Below are 13,687 nucleotides of genomic sequence, written 5' to 3' on the forward strand. Positions count from 1 at the left end.
AGTGAATAGAAACCGACTTTGGTGTTTGCAATCTCCTGGGCAGTCCGTGGCATGTATATGTGTTCGGTGCATGCTTCAGGAGGGCATCGAGTACCTGGTTCAGTGTGCGTGAGAATACTGGTTGGGAGATGCCATGCATCTGCCCCACTGTATGCTGGTAGGTGCCTGTGGCCAGGAAGTGGAGCACAGTCACCACCTTCAGTAGAGGGGGGATGGCAGTTCTGATGTCTATGAGGCTCACAATGTCATGGTGTATCATGTCCACGATGCTGGTGATGGTATCCCGGTCCAGACGGTACAGGGTGTGTATCTGCTCAGGTGTTAGGTTAAATGGACTGGATCTGATCCTGGGAATTGATGGGTGCCTCTGTGGTATGATTAGGTGCCGTGGTGGTGCTTGCTGTGCCTGCCTTGCCCTCCTCCTCCTCCTGCGTCTCCTCTGTGCTGCCTGTTGTTGTTGCAGCTGCGCTGCTATCAGGTCCTCCAGGCCATGTAATGCTGCTAGTATTGGAACCATCTTGGTGTCGGAATGGGTGTGGGAAAGGGTGTGGTGTGCTCCTTTTGAGCAGCCACAGTCTCCATTGCCTCCACCTGTGCTGATTGTGGCCACCTGTGGCAGGTGGTAACACTGCACAGTTATTGTAACGGGTGGTTCGCGATGGCGGTATTAGCGCCATGCCGGTAAGGGGTTTTGGGGGCTTTACCATGCTGCTATTGGCATGTCCGCTCACCTTGTGATGGTGTGCTATTTGCGCATGGTGCCGCTAATAGCAGTGAGCCGGGTCGTAATTAGCATGGGGATTTAACATTACCAGTATTCCATTACCGGTAACGTTAAATCCCTACCGCCTACCATGTAATGAGGCCCTATATATTCAGATTCAGTGTATGCAACTACCACAGTCCATTCAGGACTATCCCACTGGCGTAGAAGGGGGTTCAGAAGAGCAGATGGCTCCCCAGTACAGCACGCCGCACTATTGAATGAACTGATAGATGCATTAGCGGAGCCATCGGTAGTGGCAGTGGTGAAATGCCAAGCCCATAACAACAACACAGATGCGATCTCATTGGGAAACGCGACAGCCGACACGGCAGCAAAGGAGGCCTTGTATTTCAATATAACACCAGTATCCGAATGCATTGTAAAGGCAGCCACTGCAGAGCCACTAGAAGAACTTTATAGTAACACACCCATAGAACAGCTAATAGAGCTACAGGCGAGAGCACCACCGGAGGAGCAAGAGTTGTGGAGCAAGCGGTGGTGCAAACAATCAGCCACAGACCTCATTTGGAGACAGAAGACAACAGGAAAGGTAGTGATGCTGGTAGAATTACTAGAGCTAGTATTCTAACAGCTGCACTTTCCAGCACATGTAGCGAAACAAAACATCGCCGCAGACATCCAGGAACATTGGTTTGTCCCCAACCTACAGGAACACTTGTCAAAATTTGTCATAGAGTGTACAATATGTCAAACATACAATTTAGGGATGACATTGAGGACATTGCGAGGCACTTTGCCATGACCAGCAGGGCCATTCAGGGAACTCCACATAGACTACGCCGACATGGGAGAGAGATGTAACGGAGCAAGGTATCTAATTGTGGTGGTATGTCCCTTTTCAAGGTGGGTGGAGGCGGGTCCATGTCCCCACCCAGACGCAAAGTGTGCAGTGAAATTTCTAGTGCGAGAAGTGTTTTCCCAGTGGGGAATATGTGATGTGATACGGTCAGACAACGGCACACACTTTGTGAATGACCTCTTCAAGGAAGTAACGTCATTCTTGGGGGTAAAGCACAAACTGTGTTTCATTTATCATCCAATAGCTAATGGGATGGTAGAAAAGATCAATGGTCTGCTCAAGAGTAAATTATCGAAGTTGTGTAATACATTAAAGAAAAACTGGGTACAATGCCTGCCCCTACCATTGTTCCAACTCAGAACGCAACCATGCAAGGACCACCATTTGAGCCCCCATGAAATTGTGACTGGGAGGCAAATACACACACCACTCTCCCCGATTAGGAGAGCATCAGATGCACACAGGGCTGCCACAGTGCTGGGGGAAGAATTTAAGGAATACTTAACTCAGCTGACGCGCACAGTACGCAGCATAGTGCGACAAATAGCACTGCCTTTTACTGAAAATGTGGCAACTGACACTACCACACCGGCTGCAGACAGCCCAAGTGGGCCACTGATACCAGGGGTACAGGTATACGTGAGAGGTTTTGTGAGGAGATGGAATTCACTGAGGTTTCATGGCCCCTACGAAGTAATCTATAGCACGCCCACTGCAGTGAAAGATAAGGGACTGAAATATTGGGTGAACCTCTCATATGTGAGGAGGGCACGCGATAGTGCACTCCCTCAGAGTGAACAAGAATGTGCAAGTGGTACTACAAATAAGGATGAGAAACGATGACAATGTGATTTAATGTAAAGAAAAAAACTGTAAAGGGCGAAAGTAATGATGCGCCCTCTGATTTGCCATGCCCTATGTCCGCATCCTTCTTCCTTTCATTCTCTTTTCATCACTATATATCTCTCTACTGCTGTAACAATGCCTGAAATAGTGGACATAATTGAAACAAATGTATAACAAAAGGCAAGCAATAGTAAATGGAAATGATGAGTAACATGAAATATAAATATATATATGTACATATTCTGGTGACTTAACAAATTTGTATCGGCCCTCCAGGTGACAAATGGCCCAACGAAGCACAATCACAGAGAATACATTAATGTTAGATAGTAATAGGGACGCCATTAGGGCTAAGAGGTTTAGCAATATTGAATGCATTTTAAAATGTGCTGCAATTTTGTTTTCAGTGATGTTGTTTTTCATGGCCTGGTACTATACTTGGATACATTGCAGTGTTCAGCCCTACATAGAAAGAACATATTGAACACCTATGTTATCTATTGCAGGCTCTGGAACAGGCCAATCTGACCATAAAGGCAAGCAAGTGTCAAATTGGTCAGAGTTCAGTGGTCTACCTTGGACATGAGGTAGGAGGAGGTGAAATAAGGCCACTGCCTGGCAAAGTACAAGCTGTACAAAACTGGGCTACCCCTACTACTCAAACCCAAGTGAGAGCCTTCTTAGGTCTCACTGGGTACTACAGGAACTTCATAGAGAACTATGGGACCATACATTCTCCCTTGAATGTCATCTCCTCTCCCAAATTTCCTAAAAAGGTCAGGTGGAAAGAGGAGTGCAATCAAGCCTTTGAAGGTCTAAAGAAAGCCCTTTGTCAAGCTCCAGTCCTAAGAGCTCCTGACTATCACCAACCCTTCATTGTACAAACGGATGCTTCAAATGTAGGTATAGGTGCAGTCCTTAGTCAACTGGATGAGAAAGGTAGGGAACACCCCATTTGTTTCATCAGCAGGAAGTTAAAGGATCCTGAAACAAGGTGGGCAACAATAGAAAGAGAATGCTTTGCTATTGTGTGGTCACTGAAGAGGTTTAGGCCATACTTGTATGGATCTACCTTCATCATTCGGACTGACCAGCAACCCTTGAGATGGCTGATGCAAGTGAAAGGGGAACACCCAAAGTTACTCAGATGGTCAATCTGCCTCCAAGGATTTGATTTTTCCATTGAGCACAGAGCAGGAAGTCACTACCAAAATGCTGATGATCTCTTTAGGATATGTGTAACCGACTAGGGGTATGAGAACCATCCAGGAGTGGATTAAATCCTCCTGTCCCTTAGTCTGGGGGGGGGGTGAGTGTTAGGGAGAATTCTCATTTCATGGTAATTTCCCTTTCCTAGTGAGTCCCTCAGCAGCTTTGCTGGATCTCTGGAGTTGTTTCTTTTCCACTTGGTAAGTGTGTGAGCTTTTCACCACTATTACTCGTATTTTGCTATGTGTTTTTACCTGTTTTTGGGATTGTGGGCTCTGGAGTACACCACTTCAGTAGCGCCCTTCTTTGTATGTGTCCCACAGAACATTCAATGCTGTGGCACAGGGTTGTCTTTGAGACTTCCCCCGACTCCATTTCTGAGGCTGACTACAGTCCCCCAGAAAAGGGTAAAGTTGCCATTAACTTTACTTAGTCAATCTACCACAGATCAAGTACATACAAACTTACATGGAGTACTGGAAGGGTTAACTGGCTGGTGGCAGTGATATCTACCCTAACTTTTCTACCGCGATTATATTAGAAAAACGTGGTATTGTTCTTGGCTATTATATTAGCCTCGAACATAAAACATGCTTAACCAAATCGTCTTTCTTTTGGCTCCGGTTGGGTTTATTCACCATTTCTTTTTGTTAAAGTCCTTCTTGTGTTTTACTTTGCACAGCAAACTAGGCTCGCCTTCTTTGTTCACTGTCTTTTGGTGGGCTTCTGCTCAGAAGCCCTCCTCAAGGCGCCTGGGTGTCTAGGTGGGCTGAATGTGAGGGAGGGTGTAGTCACCCCCTGCACAGGGTATCCTAGGAAACCCAAGTCGCTCTTTGTCATGATGGGCCACGGTAGTTGTCTGGGCTGGACAACCCCCCTTCTGGGTGATTGACAGCCAGGCTGTGTGAATGGGGGTTTTTCGCATAAAAGGCAGGTCTCTTGGGCTAGAAGTCAGAGAGTCGCCACTGGAACTACAAGGAACCCGAAGAGAAGCGGAGAGAACGACGGCTGCTGCAACTACATCGTCCCGGTGAAGCCCTGCTGCAGTCCTGAGCTATCTGCCCTTCAACGACTAAGAGGAGATCCAGACCGGAGTCTTCTTCCCTTGTGCCTGGTGGGGATAACCAGCTCGTCTTCCACAGCCAGAGGATCCTCTTACTTGGTCGAAATCGCTGCACACAGCTGTAGTGGTCCGCAAAGCCATTTGAAAAGCCTCTCCTGTGTTTTCAAGGAGTGCACTTTTTATTTGTTGTCGCTGCTGCCGGCTTCATCCCTGTGTGGTGCAGACCCCCTTCAGACGTCCTCCTTCACAATGAAGCTCCAGGAATCGTGGGTCTGTGGGAAACCAACACGAACAAGTGCCAGGGCACCAGCTGCACCATTGGAATAAGGTACTGTGTTCTGCTTGAGGAAACTGGGTGAACCCCTTTTCTTCATTTCCAAGGCTTGCCCTTGTCTTCCCTCCTTCTTATAACTTTTGCTTCCGAACATTGACAATATCAAAGTACTCCTGGCTACGTTGAATCGTGAACTATCTGACTGTGTGATCTTCGGCAACAGGCCTCAGTGTAACTTGACCCTGGCTCCGGCCCTTTGACTTTTGAACTCTTGTCTATGAGTGTTTCTCGATTCTGTCTGCCTAACCAAAATATTTCCTGTGATTTTTGCCTCCAACTCCCTCTGAGTATCTCAGGTGCTAAATGTGTTTTTGCCCGGTAGCATTTCATTTACACGGATACGCGTTTAGTTAGTAGCCCGAACTGTCAAAAAGTGATCACAATCGTATTTGCGGTAACGTGCTTTGTGCATACCACCGGTTCATTCAAACACAGGGTACTTACCTTGAGACATACTATACAAAGTGAATTGGTTAGTTGTAGTATATTTAATGTGTGTTTTTGTTTAAGTTTAATAGAAGTGTTGTGTTTATAACGAATGGTTTAAAAATAAATGTACTTATATTTTTCTACCTGAAACCTTGAGTCAGTGTTTGCTTAAGTCACAGTAATTGTGGTCCCTTTGTTTAATCACTGCTACTGCTCATATACTCTTGAGATAAGCCTGGCTGCTCCGCCACTACTACCACTCTGACATAGTAGTACAGGCTTGTACCAAAGGTAAAAGTTGTGGTGCCACCTGTAGTCTTAATTGTGTGTAGTGGTCCCTAAGGGCACTGCACATGATTCTGCCTAACACTCCTGGACTGCACCACTTGCACCAGTGGTACCACCCCCACCAGGCTCCATGTCTGGATCTGTAGTTGCCTCCTCCTCCTATATACCCACCACCAACCTGGATGGCTCTGCACCATCTTCAGCCGTTGCAAGCCCATGTGGGGGCTCATCCACCCCTTCCGTTGCAGCCATAGTGGCAGACGCAGCACCAGTCCCTTTGCTCTCCGATGATGCTATTTCCTGGGAGGGTGACTGGGCCTTGCATTGCCTGCCGGTGGAGGCATCCCTGCCGCTTTCCTCCACAGCGCTGTATCTGCCCTCTTCTTCACTCGCCGCTGTGTAAAGGGAGACATTGAACACAAGCGTCAGGGTACTGAACTATAGTCCCCTAGACACAAAGCAATGGCACATGAGTGGCACTGTCAAACGTCACTTCCATCATGTCCCTCCACAACACATGGGTCAGTGCAGGCAACACACATGCAGGAACAGGCATGACACATGCAACATACATTGGCATCCATGTCCAAGGCACCGTAGTTGCATTCAATGGTGGGCTGATTCTCACATGCACTATGGGACATGCTGGTCACATGCACACACATCACCAGAGGGTCATGCATTTGGCCCGGTATACCCCCAGACACAGTGGATACAGGGAAGACTAGGCTGTATCAATGAATCAACACATCATCACCGACATGTGTCATGCATCCATGGCACACACACTAATCAGACACACAGGCATGTACATCATGCATGTCAATGACAATAGCACACATTTCTCACACCCGAAACATGTCAAATTACAGACACAGGCATGCATACATGTGTGCGTTCCGCATGCTGCTCCGCATTATGCATTGTTACACATGCGCCATCCATATGGGTCACGGCATCATGTCCCTGCACACACACATCCAAACATGACCCATTTCACACATCCAGCCACTTAGCTAACTACCAGCACACCGCAACATGCTCTTTTTTAAACATGAATGCATGGCCACTTACCGCTCGACTCCAGACGGGCCTGCATTCTGAGGATCTGGTGGTGAAGCACTGGGCAAATGCGCTCCATGACCCTCATTTGCTGGGTGGTAAGCTGGCCCCGGTGCCCCACTGCATCCGCTGCTTCCAAGAGGCGCCGGGCCTTCTTGAGGGTCCTGGACTTGTAGTCCTCCCAGCACTTCTGGACATGTTTGATGTCGCGGGGTGCCACCCCCTCCGCGTTGATGGCACCCACTATGTCCTTCCAGATCCTCTTCCATCCTTCCTTGTTGGCGCGCAATGGTGTGAAGAGGGCATCATAATGCCCCAGAACTTGCTCCACCAGGATACCAACTTCCTTTTCACTGAAGCTGGTAGCCCTCTGCCTCTCTGGCTGGGGGTTGCCACTGGTGCCGGAAGGTGTTGTGTCAGACATGGCGGCCACCGAGGCAGGTGTGGGTGGGCAACTGGGTCCTGGGGCTGGGCTGCGGAGTGGTCCTTCAGTCGGGAGTCTTCTGTTCCAGCAGGGGTGGTCACTACAACTGGACCCCTGCAGATGGCAGATGTGCAGGCACCAAATGGCAGGGCACTGTGGCAGCAGGCAGCAGCAGATGGCTCGTTGGAAAGTGCTTGGGGATCTAGGGGGCAGTAATTCGGCCTTCTGGGCAGGAGCGCGGTCTTTGGTTGTTGTCGCATGGCCAGCTTGATATGGAGTGATATGGCACATGAAAAAACAGCACGTCAGCATGTAATTCGAGGAAAGGCCCTTAGCGCGAATGAAGAACATGTAACCTGAAGTAAGGCAATCATTTCAGGGTAAAGAAAGGCGTCATTGGCAGTGTTTGCAATATTTGAAATTCTTCAGAGGTGAAGTGTCAAGTGGTAAACCTGCAAACATATCAATGACACAAAGAATGTAAAAAGCCTGTATAGACAAGGAGATAAAGCGGCTCAAAGTGGGGGACAGCGAGTCCAAGATTGCGCTATATGCAGACCATGTGCTTGTGACTGCAACCTACCCAAGGGCATCTCTGGATCACCTATGGGAGGAGATTGAAGAGTTGGCAGGGTGTCTGGATTCAGGGTAAACTTCGAGAAGTCTGCTGCCATGGCAGTCACTCCCGCAAATATACAGAGGGTAGACCTAGGCCCATCCCTACCGATCCCGTGGGCGGACTCCTCAATTAAATATCTGGGGGTTCAGATCCCCAGGGATACCTCAGGAGTTTACCAAAGCAACTTCCTACAGCTGTTTAACAAGCTCAAGCGTGACCTAGAGCACTGGAAGGTACAGGAGATCTCCTGACTTGGGCGTATAGCTGCAGTAAAAATGAACCTGTTCCCCAGATTACTCTATTACTGTGCAGCCCTCCCGGTCCATATCCCAGGAAAAGAGCTACTGTCCCTTCAGAGACATACACAAAAATGTATCTGGGGCGAGAAGAAACCTAGAATTGCTAAGAAAATCATGCTCGTGGAATGGCTCTTGGGGGTTTTGGAGTCCCGGATGTATCAAGGTACTCCCTAGCAGCACAGATATCCTATGCATACACATGGGTCCAGTCAGAGGATTAGCCATGCTGGTGACAAATAGAGGAAGCCTGGTGCCCCGTCCCTCTGCCCGATCTCCCACACCTACCAACCCTAAAATCCCAGGCAAATCAGGGACCCCTCACATCAACAATAAACACTACCCAAGGTGAGATGTAGAGGTAACTAAAAACAATATATAGAGACACAGCGAAGTGGAGCAATCGCCATCACCCCGTAATGTCGCCTATCCTGTAGCGGACTGTGACGCGGGTAGAGGACCCAGCTTAATAACTAATTGCTTAACTAAATGCCATGTGGATGACAGTGTACATGTATGCCTTTGTGGAAATGCTTAATAAAATGTATTGTTGAAAAAAAAAGCCTGCATAGAAATGTGGTCTTGGTCTGAAAAATGAACATGAAGATTTTATTGTTAGAATGTGTTCAACAGCTAAGAATGTGCTCATCACACACTGATCGATGGCTTTCTTTACAACTGGTTGCTCATGAATATCATGCAGCTTAGTGGAGAACATGTTGTTTAGTGGTCACACCTGGTTGTAATTTAGTAATTGGTTGTGAAATGGCAATGCAACACTTGAATGCATTTACTGTTATACAAAATGATTTATATTTATTAGGTACCCCGTCATTGAGCTCCGAGTAAAATGCCAATTTAGCACGGCAGATTGCTTCGTTACACGTTCTTAGATGAACTTTGTGGAATTGTTTTTCCTCACATATCCCCGTGCATTCTGTTATGTCCATCCGTGTTTCGTTTTGAGGTGTCATTTTATCATATAACTGACGTTTTCACTAAGGGCAAGGTTCCATCTTGCATCCAATACTGTTGAATCCAGTTTGTAATATATAATTCTGTTCACTAAATCAGTTTAGTCCTAGGCATATCAGACTGAAGGAGTGGATCTGAGCTGCTAGAAAGACCTCTCCTCTGAGCTCCAAAGCTAGAACTCATTAGAGCCATGCACAAGCTCCCATCTATTGAATGGGTAGAATGCAACCTGTATGATTTGGGGGTAGTCACATGACCTTACTTTGATAAATATGTGGTGCAAGGATGAGAATGCATTGATACTGTTTCTGTTCTCCTTCTTGGCAACTGTTACATTTTTCTCCTGCCGCGCACATCATTGCATACTTGCATCGTTGTACAGGAACATCCTTGTGCTGCTTGGGCTATCCCTTCTAAAACATTGCACTCTTATCATTGTGTACTGCCCTCATTTTATAGATCATTGCTGACCTTCTAATAGTCACCAACATACACTACATGTCGTGTCCCTTTCTCTGCACACAAAGCTAATTGTTTGAAAATCATTGCAAAGCCAGATGCAGGTTTCATGTCACAATGCCTCTCCTCAATTTGTGTTGCCATTTGACCGTGCCAATCTGAAGTAACAAGTCAAACAACATAACATTGAGTCGTTCAATGATTTGGCAACCAATCCAATGCATGTTAGCATACTTTAACCTATTACCACCTCATGCGTAAAAGGCAGTAACAGACGTGTTCACTCTAGTGCTATGTGGGAGGGATGATTAGGCTCTCCAGGTAGGTTCTCCAGGTAAGGTCCCCACTAGATTCCTCCTTCCTACACATTGGTATTGCATGTATTTCTATCCTTCTCCCAGGAATTGCTTTCTGCATACCGTATTTAAATATGCATGTCTGTATTAATTGGAAATGCTCAACCTGGTAACACCTCTGGTCGGTCAACCCACTCCTTACATTTGGTAGACATTGCTATGCATGAATTTAACAAGGCAGAACACTATCAGAGCCACTCAGAAGTGGTTCCCAAGCCACTATGCCACTATAGCAATGGAGGAACAGCATGCAGATGCATTGTACAATTTCCTGGTCCAGGTTCTTGACTCATTTATGGTGGGCATTGAGGTACATTATGGAACAAGGTTGCGGTATCTCCAGATGTGGCAGATTTCCTGCTCTCCTCCTTCCCCAACCATCTACCAGTCAAGAAGGATTATCTTCTATCAGTCACTTCAACAGATGGCTCTCCAACGCTCTCCTACCACTAAGTCCCTCAACATCAACGCCCATCAGACAAGGCCAATCACCCATGTGGTTCACCCCCTTCTCACATTGCTTCAAACACTCAACCATTCCATCGAATGCAGATGGCGGGCTGATCCATCTCCCCAAAAAAGAAACAGCCTACACCCATTAGACCCATGCATATAAAGCCGAAATCTGGAAGGTCAACCAATACTTTTACGGAAACAGAATCGCATTTGACCATAAAAGTAGCAAAGAATTTCACAAGATCATTGCAGAATTCATGGCACCTTCCCACCCTCACACATCCCCCAATCTCTCTGTGATGCCCCCTCAGACCATTTCTACATCACGGCACTAGAAAGAGCATGCTCCATCAGCACAAAACTAGCAGCACTCCCACACCCAGTCCACACCGCCCTGCATAAACCCTCCAACCCGCCGCCACCCCCCTCTTCTCCTCTTTTCCCCCATCTCTAGACCCAATTTCCTCCAGCTTCTGGCCAACAGCCACCCATCCAGATCCCCAAATGACCCGTGCCCCCACCAATCTCCTTTAAGACATCTTCACCGCAACCTGTCCAGGCTGCATCACAAGATCCATCCTTAACTCCTCACTCACCTCAGGCACCTTCCAGCAGCAATCAAGACATCACACTTCAAACCCCTCTTTAAAAACACTCACTTGACCCCCTCATTCAGGCCAAATACAAACAATCCCTAAAACCTGTTTCTTAGCCAATCTCATTGACCAAAAAGCCTATTTCTAGCTCTGCACATTCACGGAAGCCGTCACCTTCTTGAACCTGTCCAGTCCGGCTTCAGACACCTTCATGGGACTAAATGATCCCTTATTTCGAAATGGGATGACGTCAAAAACACAGCAGAGTCTGATGATTGTGTTGTGCCGCACTCATACTCCTCGACTTCTCGGGCGGACTTTGACACTATCAACCACAGCATCCTCATTGGCAGACTCCACTCCCTGGGCCTAAGAGACACAGCCCTAAAGTGAATATCTCTGTTCTTCACCAACAGATATCAAATCAGCCACCTTGCCTGCCCCATCAATAACAGAGTCCCACAAGGTGCCTGCCTTTCACCTCTTCTCGTCAATCTCTACATTAGCCCTCTCCCTGCACTTATCTGCCCAGACAACCTCACATGCTACCTACAATTCCTCACTCTCAGATGCATCTTCCTTTACCTATCCTGCCCTTGAGTCACCACAATCCTGTCCATTGTCCTCTCCTGACTAGACTATGCCAACTCCCTCTATTTATGCACCCCTGCCTACAGAATCAGGAAGCTCCAATGGGTCCAGAACTCTGCAGCTAGACTCCTCCTTGCCCTCAGCCCCTGAGAGCACTCCACGCCTGCACTCCGGGTGCTCACCTGGCTCCTGGTCAGAGGACATGCCCTCTTTTAAAGCCATGTGTATCACTCACTGTGCCTTCCACAGGACAGGCCTAGAATACCTTCAACAGACAATCACTTGCTACCAACCTAACATAACCCAGAGATCAGGCAACTGCACTCCTCCTGGTTATCCCCTCCTTCAAATCAACCACAATAAGAGGCTCATCCTTCTCGATTCAAGCCCACACTATCTGGAATTCAATGCCACTTAACATCCAAAGCATTGATTACCGCTTGGCATTCCACAGGGCCATCACAACATGGCTATTTTCCATTGCACTCTCTCAAACCCTGCCCGCTTGACCTAGCCAATGATTCTAGGCAGGCCAGGGCAGCAAGGAACTTCCATGCATTTACAGTATGAAGGTAAGAGTAAGCTAAGCAAATTATTCTCTGGAAGAAGAAAAGAGAAAGTCCATGTCACAACTATGAAACCAAGAAGCCAGCAACAGCAGATGGGTACATATCACACTGCATGCTTATGGAAGATAGCCTAAGGCAAGGCCACTCCCCCGCACACCTTTGCAACCCTAGCCCAATTCCAAAAACATATCACACAACACCTCTGCCATTATAATGCAGCTATCCCCATGACAAAAATGAGGTCTAGCTGGACGCATAATGAAGTTACTACCCTCACAATCTCTCTTATCAACTTCAAAGCACCCACCCACCTGCCAGCTGGATATGGGTAGCTAGTAGGGACTTGGCCTCCTCTACCCAACTTCACTTTGGCCAAAATGCACATATGTATTCTAAACTCCTCTGACGAGTTTCCCATACATGGACTTCGGTCCCCCTTGGAGGTTCAACCGACAGTGTGTTGGGACCATACCAGTGATGGAAGGCGATATACAAATGACTAATGATGATGATGATAAATAAACAATAAAACCAATTTAAAATCATCCCGTTCAATCCATTATAGATACACTTAGCTATGGTTGTCCTTTGATTCTGTGTCTGCAAATGTTGAAATATAGAACCGATAGTTATGTATCGTTACTCAAAGAAGCAAGGATAAGTATACATGTCATATTGTAACTTCATCCTTAAGATGGATCATTGATTGTTTGTGTGATGAAAGGAGAAACAACTATTACATTTCAATTTTTTTCTGGACAGTGTTGCTTCCCATTTTTTCGAAGTAATTTTCTCTGACTAAATTAATTTGAAAAAACTAATCGAATTAGATTTTTTTATATTTTGGAAGGGTCTCCATAAGACCCCTTCTCCCTATAGTATTACCCTCAAACCCAAGCCCCTCCAGACCCCTTTTAATCCCTTACCCCACCCCTATTATATTTTGATTCGTTTTTTCAAAGTAATTTCATCAGAGAAAATGACTTCGAAAAAATATGCGTTAGTAAAAAAAGCAATATCCTTTCTACATACTGATCAGTTTAAATTGATTATAGGGACTGGCCCCATCTTACAATTCTTCAGGTCTGTGTACATTGCTTTAGAGGGTAGAGATTTAGTTTTTGCTACATCAGACTCCAAGGCCTTTTTCCTGACAAACAGGAAGTGATTCTATGACATTCATTTCAGACGACTTTACTTATAATCACTTGTTCTCAACATCATTCTGTGATGCGCTCTGTAAATGAAAAAAAAAATAATAAACACTGTTATATTTAAATAAATAAATACTATAAATATTTGGATAATATGAAATTATATAACTTGATAAATGATGCTGCCTTAAAATGCAATATTCCATGCAGTGCATTTACCCAATGCCATCAATTGCCAGGCTCTGTGGTTTTCCTTTGATTCTGTGTCTGCAAATGTTGAAATATAGAACTGATAGTTATGTACCGTTACTCAAAGAAGCAAGGATAAGTATACATGTCATATTGTAACTTTATCCTTGAAATTGATCATTTAAC

This window comes from Ambystoma mexicanum, chromosome 4q (assembly GCF_040938575.1).
Source record: "Ambystoma mexicanum isolate Mex_15411 chromosome 4q, UKY_AmexF1_1, whole genome shotgun sequence".
Classification (NCBI taxonomy): Eukaryota; Metazoa; Chordata; class Amphibia; order Caudata; family Ambystomatidae; genus Ambystoma; species Ambystoma mexicanum.